The sequence below is a fragment of the Prionailurus bengalensis genome, chromosome A2 (assembly GCF_016509475.1).
Source record: "Prionailurus bengalensis isolate Pbe53 chromosome A2, Fcat_Pben_1.1_paternal_pri, whole genome shotgun sequence".
NCBI lineage: Eukaryota > Metazoa > Chordata > Mammalia > Carnivora > Felidae > Prionailurus > Prionailurus bengalensis.
In genome coordinates this window covers 113,609,023-113,623,325 of record NC_057348.1, presented here as the reverse complement: position 1 = coordinate 113,623,325, position 14,303 = coordinate 113,609,023, and the positions used below count along the sequence as shown (strand labels likewise).

The 14,303-nt window shown below is 39.7% G+C and overlaps 1 protein-coding gene across 1 annotated transcript in view; it reads right to left on the bottom strand.

Annotated features, from left to right (window-relative positions):
• Positions 1–14,303, bottom strand: part of DNAH11 (dynein axonemal heavy chain 11) — a 352,005-nt gene that overhangs the window by 122,660 nt on the left and 215,042 nt on the right. The gene's annotated exons all lie outside the window — the stretch shown is intronic.

Genomic DNA, 14,303 nt, shown 5'->3' with positions numbered 1-14,303 from the left:
TAACCTCCTTGCTAATCAAAGAATAAACCTGCCCCCAGTGGCTGCTCCAGCGAATATACAGAAACGCTGCTATGCACTTTCCTTAAAACGGGTCCCTCTCCTTTTAAACATTTTTGGTAATTATCATTAATAGTGAGAAATGTATTCTTTTCTGTTACACAAGTAACATTATAGCCACAGAAAAAAAATAAATACCCAAACCAAATCACCAAGATAAAGTAACACCAATACCTTCATCTTCTGTCTCCTTCCATTCTGTAATTCATCAGATTCAATCATACTTTGTAATTTACTTAAAAACAATTTGTATCATATTGAAGGTTTACTTTTTTCCCATTTAAAATAGATATACCCAGTTTCATTCCTCACATTTTTAAAGGAGTAAAAAATTCAGTTTATACATGCTCCTGATGAGACACTTTTAAGTTTCTGGTTTAAATCTAAAGCTCTATTTAGGTATTCAATGATTTAAGAATTAATGTCTATGTGAATACGTTTCCATATTCTCTGTAGTGACAGAGGGATTTGATCTGGCACTAGGGTCTGAGTTTGGCTGGGATCATGGCCACAGCTCAGGGAGGGGGTAGAAAGGACCTCAGGAGTCAGGTGGGTCTGACTGTCCCTTCTGGGCATCTCTGAGTGTGACAGGGCTCCCACATGAGATGCCCCGTGTGAAGGGCTTGGCACAAAGAAGGCGTACAGAGAGCATTTCTTTCAACCACTCCCTCTTCTCCTGAGTTCCTGTGGACTTGAGGTACCAGAGTAGTGATGCCAACTGGGGTAAGGTCTGAGAATGACAGTCCTGGTTTCCTCTTCTCCAGAAATGGCATGGACTTGATAGAAAACAAAGCTTACAGCTCGCTCAACTCAATATCTAACACTCTGAGGTCAAGCAACTAATGCAATCATTTTTCAAATGATAGGATTTTTTGGCAGAGCATTTCAAAAATTCACATCACAAAAATCTTCAGCATACAGGAAGCCATATAGTATCTTACTTAACGGGTGTCTTTACTATGTTTATTTTACATACTGTGGCTCTTGAAAAACTCATGACGGATAACTTCTGGTATGTAAAACGTTTAACAATGCATAAGCTGACTGATCATTTATTCATTATACACAAGAGCCTAGTTACAAATGAAGTAACTGCTCTAATACTGCGTGTGCTGAGTGAACGGGACTTCAGTTACAATGCATAATTTTCACTTATGTCACCATTCTTAGGTTTCTCCTACCTGCCGTCTTTTTTCCCCATACTTGAACATCTAGGACACAAAGAAATAATCGATTTCCACACCCAACTTATCTCTTATTCCTGGCAATTTTAGGAGCTTCATTTATTAACAGTTGTAGCAAAGGCAAAGGAAAAACAAAGGCTCCTTTGAGATCTGAAATATCTCCATCCATTTTACACACTTACTGAATTTCTCTCGTTATGGGTGTATTACCAGGTCTTCACAGTTTGTGACAAAACAAAGTACTGGAACCCCGTGTACTCAGTCTCGGGAAAAAATATTTTGAGTTAATATAATGATATACCTTCATTATTTATTGAAAGATAATAGAGAATCCTCATTTAAAGAATTATTTTTCTTTTCTACAATTTTACAGCTGAAGACATTTTTCCCTATGCTATTTATTATGGCTGAAATAAGGATCTCCATAACACCAGCTACGTTTTACATGGAAGGTGGTTGGCAGGACATCAATGCTTCTCAAAAGGATTGTTAGGAGCTGGTTAGAAAGGCAAATTCTTGGACCCAATCTATACCTAAGGAATTAGACTCTGGATGGGCTTTGGCAAGCTGTTTTCAACAAGGCCCCCAGGTGACTCTGACACCTGCAGGTATAACCTAAGAGTTTAAACATTTCTAAGGGAATATTTAAATAAAATGCTTACATTTTCAGTGCTTTTGCAATTGGTAAAACACATGGAATATAAGTATGCCTCTGTCTGGATACAGAGAATTTTAAATAAATTAGATAATCACGAGTAAGCTAAATTCTACCATCTGAAACAAACCTTGGGAACTAATTTACAGAAATATGCTTGGTTATCAGTGCTTTCAAAGAAGGGAAAGGGCAGTACCACACCAACCTCGGGCACTGTAGCTGTTGACCCAATTCATTACCCAGTCACTTCTAGTTTTGTGAGAAACATAGCACAGAATCCCTCCTGCTCTCCAGCTTTTGTGGGTAGTAGTCCCGTGTGAGAGGTGTCCGCAAGTCCCTGCTCATGTCTGGAAACTGGCGGTTGTTCTATTCTTTTCTCTAAAATGGTCTCCACGTGTTTTGATTATGAGCATGGAATGGAGGTCAACTCTGCCAGCTGCTCATATGGGATGTGACTATGGGCACGTTTCTTAATCGTGCTGTATTGTCCTCATCTCCAAAAAAGGAGAAATCACAGTTACCTCCCAGGGGCACCAGGAAAACATACCGATATTTATGAAAGTCTTCCTCACAGTTGCTCAAGCATGAATGGTGTTCCATAAACTCCATGCTGTGCTACTTTTTTTTTTTCATTTTATTTTTTTTCAATATATGAAGTTTATTGTCAAATTGGTTTCCATACAACACCGAGTGCTCATCCCAAAAGGTGCCCTCCTCAATACCCATCACCCACCCTCCCCTCCCTCCCACCCCCATCAACCCTCAGTTTGTTCTCAGTTTTTAATAGATAATGCTTTGGCTTATGCCAAAATGCTTATGCTTTGGCTCTCTTCCACTCTAACCTCTTTTTTTTTTCCTTCCCCTCCCCCATGGGTTTCTTTTAAGTTTCTCAGGATCCACATAAGAGTGAAACCATATGGTATCTGTCTTTCTCTGTATGGCTTGTTTCACTTAGCATCACACTCTCCAGTTCCATCCACGTTGCTACAAAGGGCCATATTTCGTTCTTTCTCATTGCCACGTAGTACTCCATTGTGTATATAAACCACCATTTCTTTATCCATTCACCAGTTGATGGACATTTAGGCTCTTTCCATAATTTGGCTATTGTTGAGAGTGCTGCTATAAACATTGGGGTACAAGGGCCCCTATGCATCAATACTCCTGTGCCCCTTGGGTAAATTCCTAGCAGTGCTATTGCTGGGTCATAGGGTAGGTCTATTTTTAATTTTCTGAGGAACCTCCACACTGTTTTCCAGAGTGGCTGCTCCAATTTGCATTCCCACCAACAGTGCAAGAGGGTTCCCGTTTCTCCACATCCTCTCCAGCATCTATAGTCTCCTGATTTGTTCATTTTGGCCACTCTGACTGGTGAGAGGTGATATCTGAGTGTGGTTTTGATTTGTATTTCCCTGATGAGGAGTGATGTTGAGCATCTTTTCATGTGCCTGTTGGCCATCCGGATGTCTTCTTTAGAGAAGTGTCTATTCATGTTTTCTGCCCATTTCTTCACTGGGTTATTTGTTTTTCGGGTGTGGAGTTTGGTGAGCTCTTTATAGATTTTGGATACTAGCCCTTTGTCCCATATGTCATTTGCAAATATCTTTTCCCATTCCGTTGGTTGCCTTTTAGTTTTGTTGGTTGTTTCCTTTGCTGTGCAGAAGCTTTTTATCTTCATAAGGTCCCAGTAGTTCATTTTTGCTTTTAATTCCCTTGCCTTTGGGGATGTGTCAAGTAAAAGATTGCTACGGCTGAGGTCAGAGAGGTCTTTTCCTGCTTTCTCCTCTAGGGTTTTGATGGTTTCCTGTCTCACATTCAGGTCCTTCATCCATTTTGAGTTTATTTTTGTGAATGGTGTGAGAAAGTGGTCTAGTTTCAATCTTCTCCATGTTGCTGTCCAGTTCTCCCAGCACCATCTGTTAAAGACACTGTCTTTTTTCCATTGGATATTCTTTCCTGCTTTGTCAAAGATTAGTTGGCCATACGTTTGTGGGTCTAGTTCTGGGGTTTCTATTCTATTCCATTGGTCTATGTGTCTGTTTTTGTGCCAATACCATGCTGTCTTGATGATGACAGCTTTGTAGTAGAGGCTAAAGTCTGGGATTGTGATGCCTCCTGCTTTGGTCTTCTTCTTCAAAATTACTTTGGCTATTCGGGGTCTTTTGTGGTTCCATATGAATTTTAGGATTGCTTGTTCTAGTTTCGAGAAGAATGCTGGTGCAATTTTGATTGGGATTGCATTGAACGTGTAGATAGCTTTGGGTAGTATTGACATTTTGACAATATTTATTCTTCCAATCCATGACATGCTGTGCTACTTAAGAAAAAGAAATACTCTCCACACCTTTACAGGTAAGGTGGAATCAACTCGAGTTATTGCCTCAAGGTACATTACTATGGCGGGGGGAGGGGGGAGTCATCCTGATAATTTTCCCATTATATTTCCCTTAATTTCCTGAGATTAATACAGCAAAGGGTTTTTAAGTAATAAAAACACAGATAAGTGAAAACAGGGTGTTAGCTTATCTATAATTCACTTTTTGGGGTTTACTGAGGAATAAGTGACAAAATTCTAAGACACTGAAAGTGCAAAGTGTGACGATTTTATACACATAGACATGGTCAAAGGATTCCCCCCATTGAGTCAATTAGCACAACCATCACTCCATATTTTTATCTTTTGTGGTCAGTGTTGTTGAGAACATTTAAGTTCTACTCTCTTAGTAAATTTAAATGATACAACATGGTGCTTTCAACTGTAGTTACCATATTACATGTTAGGTCCTGAGATCTTATTCATCTAATAATTGAAACGTTATGCCCTTTTACCAATTGCTCCTTATTTCCCGTACCCATTGGCAATATTCTGCATGTAAGTGATACCATGCAGCCTTTCTGTTCCTCTGCCTGGCTTATTTCACTTAGCGCAATGCCTTCAAGTTTAATCCACGTTGTCGCAAATGACAGGATGTCCATTTTCCTGAAAATTCTATTTGTATCCGGGTGTGTGCATATCTCACATTTCTTGATCCATTTGTCCACTGAAGGACACTTAAGTTACTTCTATACCTTGGCTATTGTCAATAATGCCGCTGTTAACATAGAAGTACAGGTATCTCTTTAAGATAATGGTTTTGATTCCTTTAGCTATACTAGAAGTGGGATTTCTAGATCATATAGTACTACTCTTTTTAAGTTAAAAAAATTTTTTTTACATTTATTTACTTCTGAGACACAGAGACAGAGCACAAGTGGGGGAGGGGCAGAGAGAGAAAGAGACACAGGATCCGAAGCAGGTTCCAGGCTCTGAGCGGTCTGCACAGAGGCAGACATGGGGCTCGAACCCACAAACTGTGAGATCATGACCTGAGCCGAAGTCGGACGCTCACTGAGCCACCCCGGTGCCCCAATCTACTATTTTAATTTCTGGAGCAATCTCCTTACTGTTTTCCATAGTGGCCATACCAGTTTACGTTCCTGCCAACAGTATATGCATCATCACCAGCAATTGTGACTTCTCATATTTCTGTTAACAGCCATTCTACGAGGTGTGAGGTGAAACTATTTACTATTTAAATAGTTGGTAGAATTCACCAATGAAGCCATCTGGTTGCATATAACTTACCTTTGAAAAAACTTCCATCTAGTATGATATGCATGTGGATACTCATTTTATGTATTCGGGCCACTGGTTAGTATCTAATGTAGTCCAATGGAAACTATAGAGGCTGGGGATGCAGAAGCAACATTTCACATGAGGGAAACCCACACTGCAAAGTCAGCTACCTGAACTCTCAGCTAAGTCCTTTCATCAACATAAATGCTTGATTAGCTGACATCATGAATACTGGATTTGATTTTATTTATTTGAGAGAGTGAGAGTGCAAGTGTGCAGGGGAGAGGCAGAGAGAGAAAGAATCCCAAGCAGGGTCTTCGGTGATAGCACGGAGCCTGAGGCAGGGCTCAAACTCACAAACCATGAGATCATGACCTGAGCTGATATTAACAGCTGGACGCTCAAAAAAAAAAAAAGAGTCAGGTATTTAACAGACTGAGCCACCCAGGTAGGTACCTTTGGAGTTGACTGTTGTACTGCTGAAATGAGTAGTATTCAAGATATCTGAGGAAAATAAAAATATTATACTTCCATCTCCACTGCTGTACGAACAAAAGAGGAAAATCTAGATACTGAAGTATTCCAGCAATTATACTACTGGCTTTTTGGACTTTGATTTTGACCAGTCCTATGGTAAACAGTTTACAGAAAGATTCTTTTTATGTGATTCCAGCTGAATCCTACCATGAGAATATTGCCCCAACTGCCCCCGAAGAATCCTTCTAGTAAGAGCTATTTAGTTTCCTAAAAGAAAAGAGCTAAGACTGCAATAAGCTTACAGAGCTGGTTTTTAAAACTTTAAGACCTGTTTTAAGTTATGTGCTACACATAAACTCTATGTGTACCTGAGGTCAGTCTGAGACTTCCTTTCATTAAAACACACCTTGAGTTGGGATAGTGGGGGACAAGAGCCCCCCACCCTGGAACAGGTGTCATGTACCTGTAAGTACTGAAGGTCACTGAAATATATACCTCCTCCCAAAGAGTCCCTGACAACGCAAATGACCAAACCGGCTGAAGTTAGTTCCCAGCAGTGGACTGAAAGAAAAGTCAACTAAGAAAATAAAGTCAAAAATGCCTCAGACAGCTGTGTTCTTTTCTAAAAGCAAATTCCCACAAGTAAAAAGCAAACCCTGAAATCACCATCTACGTATTTCCTACAGCTCTAACATTTGGACGTCAGAAACCTGCTTTTGGAATCCATACCATAGAATTTTCTATCCCTTTCTTCCCCCTACACAGGTGTTATGACTCATTTGCAATAACCCATTTTCCATTGTGCTTTGTAATACGTTTCAATTTCTTTTGGGTAAGATCCCATTGTAAGTACATACTTATTTGTATATCACTAACAGGACTCAGTCCATTTCCTCTTGTAATGGAAATCTGAATTGCTACCGTCACTCTGCATTTTTTTTCCAGTTGATATGCTGTCAGATAGAAGTAACCCTCCCACATATTTACTTCAGAAGCTTCTATCCATAACTTATGTTTGCATTTATCCTCAAAAGTCTAAGCATTTTTCAAGAATGATAAGATCTGAATCTTACTGAGAAAATTCTCTTAGGAACCGAAGTTTAGCATACAAACTCTTCCCTTGTTTGAATGTTTCAGTACCATTTTATCATCCTTATATTATCCCTCTATCAGCCCCTATCCAATAACCTTTTAATTTCAATTACCTTCACGAAATCCAAAAGCATCTTCAACATACACACATGCAATACATTTTTATGCTTTGTTTTCTTTTTAGATAACACACAGTGAAATCATTCACACACCCTTTTACTTGTGACTATTGGTCAGTGCCAATTTTTATAAGAGGTAGTATCTTACACTGGGAAATTTTACTTCTTTTTTTTTTCCAAAAACAAAACTCTTCAATTCAGAAAGAAATTGTACGTGGAATCTCAATAAAGAGCAAGGAGCGGGGCCCCTGGGTGGCTCAGTGGGTTAAGCGTCCGACTTCAGCTTAGGTCATGATCTCGCCGTTTGTGGGTTCGAGCCCCATGTCGGGCTCTGTGCTGACAGCTCAGAGCCTGGAGCCTGTTTTAGATTCTGTGTCTCCCTCTCTCTCTGCCTCCCCTGCTCGTGCTATGTCTCTCTCTCTCTCTCTCAAAAAATAAATAAACATTAAGAAAAGTTAAAGAAGGAAAGAGCAAGGAGCAAATCCATTCCTGGGGAGTGAAGACAGTAGGCGGTCTATGCCCTACTATATACTATCTACTCCCTACTATGTATTCCCATGTGCAGGAGGAGCGTATTCACTCATCACAGCTGCCCTACTTGATGCCAGGACCTGAAATGCCCACACACTACTTTGCAGACCAGTAGGCAGCCCCCACAGCCTCGTATAACAGTGTTCTGTTTTTTTTTTTTTTTCAAACAGGCAATCGGATGCCTAATTATCTACCGATTGGACCCATATTTGAACCACATCATGCAGTTTGCGGCTTATGGTCTGTGCTGCTCTGCTAGAATGGCCGACGATGTTTCTGTTGACACTGGGTGCTGAGGGCACACACACGTGCAGGTGCAGGAACAAACCTCATATTGTGCTGTCAAACCCCACACCCAAAGGTAAGCAGAATGTTTTGGAAAACATCAACATGTTCTTCAAAATGCAAAGTTCATTGAATTTAAATGGGTAAGTCCTTCCGCCTTGGATTAAGCCCTGCACTTAACACCAAGTTCAAAATTTCTTTTATAATACGGCAGATGATGTCTACTCCTTCTTTGAGATACTTTCCAACCCTTTATCCTCCTCCGTGAAACTTTTCTTGTCTTGCATTTTGTTGTCTTATATGCCCCGTACCTCTCGCGCACAGAGTTGTAACTGCATACTTGGTTTCTGTGATTTGGGGGTTCGTGCCTGCCTTTCCGACGACGGTGGGCAGGTGCTGGCTCTTGCACACTATTCTATGCCCAGGGACCAGCACATCACAGGCACTCAGCCGATACTTGCTGAGGCCCCACAGACAGATGAAGGAGTCAACAGAAGGCAATATGAAAAACTCTTCTGAGCAAAAATGAAATTTTGGTATCTGCATCCTAATTTCTTCTGAAGCTTTGCTGTTTTAGGAAATTTCAAGGAAAGTGAATCTCAGAAAATACAAGGTCACACTTCCATCTCTTTCTGAAGTTCTTCTCAATCTTCTTGTGTAAACTGTATCAACAACACAAGGGCAGGAGTTAGGCTCCTCTATTCAGAAGGGTGTGGTCCTGATCAGGAAAACACCATTGGCAGGGCAGAGATGGGCAGAGCCTGGGTTCGGCACTGGGCAAGCTGTCAGAGTGGGTGCTGCTCTCCATTAGCGCAAGTGTCAGAATGAGGGGCAGGAGGGATAGAAGACAGCACTTCGCAATGATAAAACCACCCTAGGTTGTCATCCCCACGAAGGAAAGGAAGCTGGGTGCTCTGCCTGTAAACCACATGAAGATCTAAAGAGATGAAACTTTACCGTCGTGTAAGGCTAAGGTTTTGCAACATCTTATTTTCTATTGGACAGGTGAGCATTTGAGCTTTTTATACAAAATCACAGACACCTCATGACAATTACTTGTGTGAATAGGCAGTCTTGTGGTTTATGCTATGAGCTTCTGGGTTAATCTGCAGCTTTAATGGCCGTGTTGCTTAACATCTCTGTTGAGACTGTCGGGCTCCCTAGACATGTTGCAGTGCGAGCCAAGAGCACATCGCCCACAGTATCTGTTGCCAAAGCCAACATATGAATTGAACTCTATTCTACTTAAGGAGGGAGAAGGAACAGGAACAACAAGAAAAGCTCCACTGGAACCTGAAGAAAAATACTATGAAACCAAGAAAAATTTAAAAAGCATCCAGCAGATTTAAAGGAAGATAATTCCACTGGAGTAGATAAGAACCTGAAAAAAAAAGGGGGGGGACAAAAACTCATTTCACACTGTCCAAAGTCTAGAAGGAACATTATAAAAACCCATAGTAAGATTGGGGCACTTGGGTGGCTCAGTCGGTTAAGTGTCTGACTTTGGCTCAGGTCATGATCTTGCGGCTTGTGGGTTTGAGCTCTGCACTGGGCTCTGTGCTGACAGAACAGAGCATGGAGCCTGCTTCAGATTCTGTATCTTCCTCTCTCTCTGCCTGTCCCTTGTTTGTACTCTGTCTTTCTCTCTCTGTCAAAAATAAACAAACATTAAGAAAAATTTTTTAAACCCATAATAAAAGAATAGGCCAAGACAAAGGGACAGGATAAAACAAGGGGATTTACAAAAGAACATATATGATACAACACCTCTTCCTAAAAATGTTAAAAATATCTTAAGCCTACATTTAATCCAATGCTTAATGACAGAAAGCTAAAGGCATTCCCATTAAAATAAAAAATAAGCCAAAGATGCTACTGTCATCACTTAAAAGCTTTAAATGGTGTGCAAATTTATGGATATTGTAATACACAGAAAAGAGGTAATTATTAGAAAGAAGGACTAGGGTACCTGGGTGGTTCCAGTGGTTGAGTGTCCGACTCTTGATTTGGGCCCAGGTCATGATCCCAGCGTTGTGGGATCGAGCCCCACATGGGGATATGCTCTGAGTAGGGAGACTAGTTAAGAGGCAGTCTCTCTCCTTCTCTTCCCCCGCCCCCTGGCCTCTCTCCCTGCTTATGCTCTCTCTCTCTCACTAAAATAAATAGAAAGTAGGAGTAAAAATTCAAAGGTGATGGAACTGTCCTCTCAGCAAACTCTTAAGTACAAAACATAAAACCTACTGAGCGTTCAACGAACTGGCTGGTAAAACAAACAAATAAACATCCATCCATCCATCCATCCATCCATCCATCCCTTCCTCCCTCCAATGGCATTCTTATCTGCCCACCACAATCTGTTAGAAAATTTGGCAAGAGAAAAAATACTATAAAATATTGATAAAGAACTTAAGAAATGTGTAAAACATACAAAGATAGCAGCAGCTTTACTGAAAGTCAATGAAGATCTTTTGACTAAATGACAAGATGTGCTACATTCCCAGAGAAGATCATTATGAAGATACTTACTTCTCCCACATTCATTAACAAAACTTAGGCAGCTCTAGTAATTCCCAACAAGGTGAATGGAGCTTAACCAAGTGAGTCTAAAGTTCGTATGCAATAAAAAAGGGTAAGTGACGTCAAACGACATTTTTGACGTCAAACGTCAAACGACATTTTTAAGAAGACAACATTCGCAATTCACACTATTGGGGAATAAAACATAAGTTTTTAAGTATACAGAAAAACAGTGTGAATGAATGGAAACATTAATATTGCAGATGTATCCATCACCCTCAAATTAGCCTATATGTTCTCATAGGGTTTTCTAAAATGCTAAGCTGATTCCATAGTTCATCTGGTGAAGGTACAAATAGCTAAGTAAATGTAGAAAAGGAAGAAGATATTGCTCTACCAGATTCCAGAATATAACACAAAGCTACAATAACAAAGCAGTGTGATATTAAAAGAAATTTAAAAAAAATTTTTAATGCTTATTTATTTTTTGAGCAAGAGAGAGGCAGACTCTCCTGGGGGAGGAGCAGAAGAGGGAGAGAATCAGAAGCAGGCTCCAGGCTATGAGCTGTCAGCACAGAGCCTGATGCAGGGCACGAACCCATGGACCATGAGATCACGAAGTCAGATGCTTAGCCAACTGAGTCACCCAGGCGAAGCCCCCCCAAATTTTTTTTTAACATTTATTTTTGAGAGAGAAAGAAAGTGTGAGTTGGGGAAGGAGAGAGAGGGAGACACAGAATGTGAAGCAGGCTCCAGGCTCTGAACTGTCACCAGAGAGCTCAATGTGGGGCTCAAACTCACGAACCACCAGATCATGACTTGAGCAAAAGTCAGACATTTAACTGACTGAGCCACTCAGGTACCCCAGTGGTGTGATAATGATGTAAGCAGGGATGAACAGATTCATGGAACATAACAGAGTCGAAAAATAGAATACCACATATTTAAACATTTAGTATATGAGGAAAGCTAGCATTTCAAATCAGTGATGAAAGATTACATAATTAATGGTGTTTACAGAATTTAGGGATGGTGAGAGTAGAAAAGTCACCTGTATGGTACACAACAATCCAGGGTTAACCATTAAAAGTATTTTAAGTCAATTTAAATAGAATTCAGAAGAATATTTTCACAACTATGAAGTACGGAAATGCTTTCTCAAAAAGCCTTAACACACAAAATCATGTAAGAAAAATTAGACATTTTTTAACAGTATAAAACAGAAGTCATCGTAAACAAAGGCAGGATTACGATGAACTTGCAGAATCACTGGGAACATGTAAAGTAGGTGAGAACATTATGGACATCTGAATATTATCCAGATATGGAAAGAATTCCTATAAATCAATAAAACTGTAACAAACCATTAGGAAATTTGGTAAAGGATATACTTGAATAAAGGTGTTAAACAAATAGGTATCTAGAATAAAGTATGTTTGAGTGAAGTATTTCACCCCATACGCCCAATTCTTGGAATCATTTCTTTTCTATGGGAGCCTTCTAATAAAAAAAGGCAAAAAGGAATGTAAGGAAATAGTGACAGATGTGAAAAAACCATCAGTTCCAAATATGTACTTTCCATGTGTTTATACACATACAGAAAACTGGAAGGAGATATACCAATACGCATTCAGTAGTCATCTCCAAGCAACATAATTTAGCCCAATTTTTTCTTCATATGGTTCTGTATTTTTTAATTCTCTACAATGAACACCTATTCTTATATTATCAGAAATGACTGTCTCATTGTCTAAAAATACAAATCACATAAGTGTATGTATACAAAGACACACACACACATCCCTCAATAGACAGATATGTAACAAGACAGGTATCCAGAGTCTCAGGAAACAATGAGGGGCTCTTATACACGTTAAGTGCCCCCTTCCCTATGGCATCAGATGGCTGAGAAGGAAGACAAGAAAGAAAAGTTTTTGGGCTGACTAAAGTCAACGGTAGAGAAGATGAGCATACTATACTCTAGTTGCAAGATGAGAATTATGTGTGAAAAGATGCACACAGGGCGCCTGCATGGCTCTGTTGTTTGAGCATCTGACTTCTGCTCAGGTTGTGATCTCACGGTTTCTGAGTTAGAGCCTCATGTTGGGTTCTGCGCTGACAGTGCGGAGGCCACTTGGGATTCTGTCTCCCTCTCTCTCTGTGCCTCCTCTTTCTAACTGTCTCTCAAAAATAAATAAACATTTTTTAAAAATTAACAAGAAAATATGTACATATACAAACATGAAGGAGAGAAAGCATTTGGCATTTACTCATTGGCTTATTTCAGGCAATCCAAGTACTCACATCTGATAGTCATTAATGGGAAGTGCCCTGCGGATTGAGAAGTCACATTTTGCATGCCAACAGGTTCTCGCTGCTCTTGCACTCCAAATGGGTACTGGCTTTGGGTGGTGAGCATGGGTAATGGGGTGGCAACGTCACGTCATTTAGCTTGACCTGCCAGGTGTGCTCACCAAGCCTGTAACACATTTAGCTTCCCAGGTCACCCCGGTAAGAACGTAAACAAGGCAAGTATCAGCTCATCGGGAATTATGAGTCGTTAGTACACGCTGGCGAGAATCACAACATATGAAACTGACACACGGCAAGCCACAACTCTTAAAAATCCAAGGATGTGAGGGTAATATTTATGAAGAGAAAGAAGCTAAAAGGTGACCCATTTTTATGCCATATTATTTGTCCACCAGGGTAAGATGCTCATCACTACTCCTCTTGATGCAGCAAATGGAGTGACAAGGTCACAAGGACAGGAGTATTTGAGGGAGACATCCTATTCTTCCTTAGCATTAAAACACAAACTCTCTTATTCATTTTAGTAGAAAAGAGATAGATTATTCAAGTAGGAATCCTGTGGCAATAGGGGAAAAATGATCCATATCTAACACCAAAATAAATTCTAGCTCGGGGTGAGGTCAACAGTGAAGAAGGGCCTCTGAAAAGAAGTGGACATAAAACTGGTCTCGGCTTTGGGAAGGCCTCCTGAAGTGGAGTGAAAGGAAACAGGTGAAGGGAAAGATGAATTTAAAAGGTAAAAATGTTAAAACTTGGATACGTCAATCTGTACTGTACAAGTGTTAGTAAGTTCACGGAGCAAAACCATATAATTATCTCAGCAGATGCTGAAAAGGAACTTAATAGATACTTCCTTGACAAGATATATATTCTGAATCAAAAGCCAACAAAAGACTTAATAGTGAAACATGAGAAATGTCCTTATTAACGTAAAAACCAAGACAAAGTTTCCACTACCATCATAATTATTTAACGTTCAGTAAATTTAACAATGCAATGAGGGAGAAAAGCAGATAAACAGAATATTAAGAGACAAAATATTACCTGCAGGCTATGTGATATCAACCAGCTATCAGAAACTACCAGAGAGGCTGGTTATAAAAATAGCAGGTTATAAAATTTAAAAATCAATAGCTCTCCTATATACAAACAATATGCCATCAGAAAACCATGTGAAAGAAATATTCCCTCTACAAAAAACTTTATATAATATTTAATTCTCCCTAATATAAAATAAGCAGTCAGCACAATTACAATCAAAATGAAAATGGAATGTGTTTAGAATGTGACAAAATGATTCTGTTGTTTTTCCAGACATAGAGACATGTGAGAGCAAAGAAAAAGTAAACATGAACGGTGAGATATTAGATATAAAAATGTGTAATAAAACCTTAATGATTTACACAGTACAAGGCTAGGATCAGTAATACAGAGACTTATCAAGAGAACAGGGGCAC